Source organism: Lolium perenne, chromosome 3 (genome assembly GCF_019359855.2).
Source record: "Lolium perenne isolate Kyuss_39 chromosome 3, Kyuss_2.0, whole genome shotgun sequence".
NCBI lineage: Eukaryota > Viridiplantae > Streptophyta > Magnoliopsida > Poales > Poaceae > Lolium > Lolium perenne.
Window position 1 is genome coordinate 246,760,245 of NC_067246.2, and position 6,542 is coordinate 246,766,786.

Consider the following 6,542-nt stretch of genomic DNA (forward strand, 5'->3'; position numbering starts at 1 on the left):
GAGCTTAGCATATTTAGGGTTTGTGCTTGTAAACTAAACGATAGTTTAATTCCGCATTCTTACAAGACAAATCCGCAAGAGTTTGTAATTGCCTATTCACCCCCCCTCTAGGCGACATCTCGATCTTTCAATTGGTATCAGAGCAAGGTCTCTCCTTGTTTTAGGCTTCACCGCCTTGAGAGTAAAGATGTCGGCTAGTAATTTAGTGCACAATGACACAATTATCTTTGTTGGCACAAATTATCATTTGTGGCGAAATTGCTTGCTTTGTAAACTTCGGACCTTGTGTCCACATATAGAGCAATTTCTAGATGTCGGTTTTTCTCCTCCGATGGATTCTCAAAATCTATCTTTAGAGGATGAGAAAAACTTACATCTTGAAGCTCAAGTATCTAATGAGCTTTTATTCTCTTTGAGACCCGATTTTCGTAGGTTCTTGATATATATAAAGCAAAAATCATCTCATGAGATGTGGATCAAGCTTAAGGAAATGTTTGGTGGATCCACTTCTCAATTGGTCGGTGGTGACTCCGAGGAGCTCTCTTCCCCTTCACATCATGAAGAGCTCCAAGTTGCTTCCACCTCCGGTCGTGATGATATATCATCTTCTTCCACTTCACCAACGTGTTGCAAGACACAAGGTAATGATATGGTGAGTGGTGAGGGAAATTGCAATGTTGATATTGTGCTCAATAGTGATGACTCTTCATCTCTATCTCATTGCAATGTTTCCTCTTTGGACTTAAACACATCTTGCATTGAAAATAATCTACATGCTTGTGTTGATAGTCCTTGCATATCATGTGTAAATTGCTTACATAGATCTCATGAGGATATGCTTGCCTTGTCTTGCTCCCATAATCAAAATGTTTCTATTTCCTCTAGTTGCTTGTTGACTAACATTGTAGAGGAAACCGAACACTCTATGGATCAAGACATGATTTCAAATGAGGATTCAAGAATATCTTCATCTTCATCCTCCGGTATGCACATGTGCCTTATGGCAAATGGACCAAAGGTATCTCCTACTTTGACTCCTAACACACCCTCTAATGATGAGAGTGATGATGATGATAATGATGAAGAACATAATATCTTGGTGCATGATATGGCAATGGTATATGCCTCTCTTCGTGGTAATAAAGAAGCTCGTGCTTATCTCGAACACTCTATGGATACCTTGAATAAATATAGGGAAACCATAGTGGAGTTGGAGTCCCATGTTGAAAATGGGGAAATGAGATTCACTCTCCTCAAGCATGAGCTAAAAGATGAGAAGCATGCTAATTTCATGCTTACACAAAAAATTGAATCCTATATGCATGAAAATGAGAAAACTATTGTTGATGCTTGTGCTACTAACTCTAATTCTTGTGAAGCATCGACCTTAAAGGAGAATGTTGAGCTAAGGGCTCAACTTGAGTTGCTAACTAGCAATTATAGGGAATTGGAAGAAAGTCATAAAAAGCTCTCAAGCTCTCATGATGAACTTCTAATTTCCTATGATGGGCTAAAGTTAGCTCATGAGGCAAGTATCACTAAGGTAACATCTTGTGAGCCTCATATGGATGTTAGCACAATCTCTACTACAAATGCTATATTGCCATGTGCTAGTCCTTGTAATCCATCTAGTCAAACTAGTGATACACCTTGTGTTGGATTACTCACTTTGCCTTGTTGCTCTAACAATGAAGCTTCTACTTCCTCTAGTACTTGTGTTTCTACTAACCATGTAGAGGAAATAAAAGAGCTCGAGGCTCAAGTCCTTTCTTTGAAGAAAGACTTGGAAAAGCGTCATGAAGGGAAATCCGCACTTGACAAGATGCTAAGTGTGCAACAATCCCCCAATGACAAAAGTGGACTTGGATTCAACTCCAATAACAAGAACAAGTCCAAGAGCAAGAGCAACAAGAAGAAGGGCCAAGACAAAGTCAAGGATCCGGCCAAGTTGGTTTGCTTCAAGTGCAAGGTTGAAGGGCATCATGTTAGATCATGCCCATTGAAGAAAAAGAAGCACTTGAGTGAGAAACAACAAGGGAAACGGCCACAAGGTCAAGGTCAAGCTCATGCTCGACCTCAAGTTGAAGATAGGGCTCTTCCCAAGAAGAATCAAGATATTGTTCCCCAAGAGAAGAAATCAATAAAGAAGAGAAAGGGGAACACTTGCTACTTATGTCGTGAGAAGGGGCACTTTGCTTCTTCTTGCTTAGGTGGTACCTTATCTAACCCTATAATTGTTGATAATGATTATTCTCTAGGGAAGGATAAGGATGGCAATGTGTTTGCCAAGTTTGTTGGAACTCAAAGTGGTTTCAAGAAAAGAACCATTTGGGTTGCCAAGCCTATTGTGACTAATCTCTTAGGACCCAACTTGGTTGGGGACCAACAATCTCAAACTTGATCAATAGGTGCATGTGGAGGGCATTGGAGATTTGGCTACTTCATGAAGAATTAAGGGATCTTCATATATTGTATTTTTACCAAGCCAAGTCGTATGGATTATCATCTATATCTTATATCCAATGTTCCTCTTTGCGGTAACTTATACGTCAACTCTTCATGTTTATTGTAAGTTACTTGCCCCTTTGCATGTTTGGTTTTGTACCAAATATGTGTATGTATGTGTTGTGTCTTACTTGCTTATCTTGTGTATTCAAGTATGTTTGTTTGACTCATCATATACTTATGTATTGTTTTGAGCCTAATGCATCTTGATGATATCTTATTTGGCTCTCTTTGAGTGATTAATGGAGCATCCCATTTTGGGGGAGTGATATGCTTTGTGCATCTCTCTTTCTATAAAATGTGTGTATATGGGTAGCACCACTTAGTATTGATATTGCAAGATTATCTAGTCACTATGTGGTGTGCCATACTCATGAGAAATTCAAATTCTAAATATCCATTAATCATCTCTAGTTGAATTTTAGTTGCCTCTTATTTAGAAGAAATGTTTTATCACATTATGGGGGAGTAATATGTTTTGTACATACCACAAGCCTAGAAAATGTGAACATATGAGGTTTTGCCACTTAAAGTTGATGCTCTTAATTATCTTGCTCCTAGGTGGCATGTTTGCTCAAACAAGCTCCACTTGTAGTAAAAAGCTTTTATTGCTCATCTTTTGGTTCTTGTTTGAGTAAGAGATCCTTGGTACGGTTTTCCTCAAATACATATCTCTATATCTTATTTGGGACACCATTTGCTTCAAGTTATTCTAATCATTGCCGTGCGTGATTGTTTGACTAATTGAAGCTATCAAGAATCTTCATCCATGCATAGTGCTTAATTCTATATACTTATCCTATGCCTTTTATTGTGAAGTTGATCCTTACTATCCTTGTCAATTCACCACCGGAAATTATTTCCAATATACTCATTGTCTTTGACAATTGATAACCTTATATGTGGTTGAATTTATGGATCACCTTCACCTTGGATTGCTTCTTATTGTCTTATTTTATTTCCAACAAATCCTTGTTGCTCCCATGTGTCTTCCTTGTCTCTTTGAAAAATCTTTTGATAAATTATCTTGATTCATATCAAGTGTTTGTTTTGGAAGACAAACCTTTTCTTTATGGTACATTGTGCCATTGTGAAAGGTGTAGAGGGTTTGGTTTATTTGTTCGAACCTTGCTCTTTTGGGGAGTTTGCTATCTCATTCTTTCTTACATGATTTATTTGCTTGAATGAGATAAATCCTTGAGCATGTTTGCTTTATTTCATCCTTTATGCTCAATGGTTTCTTCTTAGTTCATTTGTTGAACTTTGTTGAACAAATCTTTTGTGATTTGCTTCTTAGATATAACTTGGACAACAAATTTGTTTTGTGGCACCTCTATGCCTTATCTAATTCTTTTGGTGTTTTGTCCAAAGTATATCTTTCTTGGATCTTTAAAGGTTTTGGTGCATGCTTATATGTAATTTGTTTATACTTGTAGCATGCTTGCTTTCTTTTGATCCATTATGTAGGATATACTCCATCAAATCCTAAATGGCTAAGATGTGCATGAAATTCAAACTTCATCTAAATATGCACATGTTTATATGGAGTGTGTCCTATATATTGTGGTTAGTCTAACCATGTTGGACCCAATAAGTTTGGGGACCAAGATGTACTTGAATGATGTTTTAGGTACATTGGAGATGCAATGGAGGCTTGTCTCATCTATAAGGAAGGTGTTATCACCATATGAGAATTGGAGTCAAGCTAGGATGATCAATGAACTCTTATCTACTACATCAAGTCATTGCTATCTCGGTAACAAGTATCTTATTCATGCACTCTCATATAGCATCCAACCTCTTGTAGGTTGTATCTTGGCATGAAATTATTTATTTTGAAAATATTGCGGTTCTTGAAAAACCCTTTTTAAAGTAAAACTTCTTATTGAACATTTGAGTAATTTGAGAAGATGCATATGATAGGTTATATATATATCATATTTTATGATTCACCTATCACAAATATGCCCTCTAGCAATTTATTGCATATCAATTCCTCAAAGAGCTCTTGTGTGCAATATTGATGAATTTGTGAAATAAATCCGTATTTGTGATACTTGTTGCCTTTCTCAAAACACTCCAACTAGCTCTACTTCCCTTATTGTTAGTTGTAATGCTTTTGAGGTTTAACTTGGTTGAAGTTCATTCATATACCATAAGTGAAAATTGAAGCCATAGGCTATATATGCTTCTTAAGCAAACATCTTTTGGTATATTTTATGACTTCATCTTGGATATCTCGTCTTATCTATTTTGTTAACCTCTTGTGTGTGCATGTTTCTTTATGGATCACTTTGTCCACTTTAGAAACTCATATACATAAGAGCGTTAATCCATCATCTTGATATCCTTGTTCTTTGCCGACCATCTTTTACCCCTTTTGTTTTTAGTGGGTTGGTAAAGAAAATTTATGAGTGCTTGGTTTATTTATTTTCTTCATGCACTCATATCTCGTAATTGTTGGACTAAAGTTGTTCTTGATAAGCATACTCTCTTTATCTTAGTTGTGTTCTAAATGATATATAGGGAGTGAGGATTCCATGTTTGTGCATATTGTATTCAAATGCAAACATTATAAATTGTGCACGAACCTTGGGGAGCTTTCTTATTTCTAGAAGCACTATATCTCTCTTATCATGATATCTTTGTTTGTCCAATTGGATCTTTGATTGCTTGCTTTATTTGTTGAAGCTCACTTTACCATGTTATCTTTATGCAATCTTTGATCCTCAATATAGTTTGATTTCCTTCAAGTATTCATCATTGGATATGTGCAATTGATTCCACTCAAATTATGAGAAGTGCACACTTTGGGGAGGAACTCACATTATATTGGCCTTCTAAATTTTTCACCCATTTTGACAATCGATGCCAATGGGGGAGAAGTTTAGAGGGTTTAAGGGAATGGTTTTATACTTAAGCTTGGTTTGTGCTTAAGTGTTTTGCCTCTCATGCATTCCATATTTATATGTCTTGCATGGTTGTATATATATAGTGGAAACTATCCCAAAGGTTAATCTTGACAATGTATGCAATGAATTCATGTTCATCACACGTGCATACATTGTGGGGGAGTTTTCTCTATATATATTGGTTCTACTCAAATCCATTGCATTTGTTGTAGTTGTGTGAGTAGAGCCGGTTTTGATATGGGCTAGTAGCTTTGTGTTACTTGACCATATCAAATACAACCTCTTGTATACAACTTATTCTCGGATAAGTTGCGTACTTGTCACTAATATTCATTATATAAACCCTCTTATTGTGGTTGTCATCAATTACCAAAATGGGGGAGATTGTAAGGGTACATTGCCCCTATGTGTGGTTTTGGTAATTAATGACAACCCCTATGGACTAATGTTTTCATTGAGTTTATATGAAGGAATATTCCATAGGTACTACTTGCTCTCCATGTGTTGGATTCAAGTATGGATGCCATGAAGATAAAGGTATATCTTGTGTATTGGCATCAAGATCATCGGTATGAAGATATATGTATGTGATATGATCAATAAGAAGAAATGAAGATGGAGTTCTTATGTGGGACTCAATATTAGCCATGCTCTATCTTATGTGAGTATGTGAAGATACAAGGTTGAGTTGGGCAAGTTCAAGATGAGCGTCTCAAGTGAATCACATACTTGAAGCTTGCCGTCCATTTGATGATAATGGACTTGTGAAGATGTGCATCAATGGAGCTTTCCCATCATAGTGTATGGGGGAGCATTTGTGAGTCGTCACGAAGCAACATTGGTCAAGAGAGGCATTCCGGCTTGAGTGAAGCTTGAAGAGTTATCATCAAGATCAAGCGGGATGCACAAGGCAAAGGTATGGCCTTGCTAGGTTTTCCTTTTACCGGTCTCAAGGTGGATGTTGGGAGACCGGATTATAAGATAGATAGCCGCACTATTAAGAGGGGCTTTCGGTTGGGTAACTTGATCACATCGTCTTAGGGAGCTCAACCCTTTGCATACTTTGCATATCCTTATTGCTTCTTGGCGTTTCTCTATGTGAGGTTCTTGAGCTTGTTGCTAGCT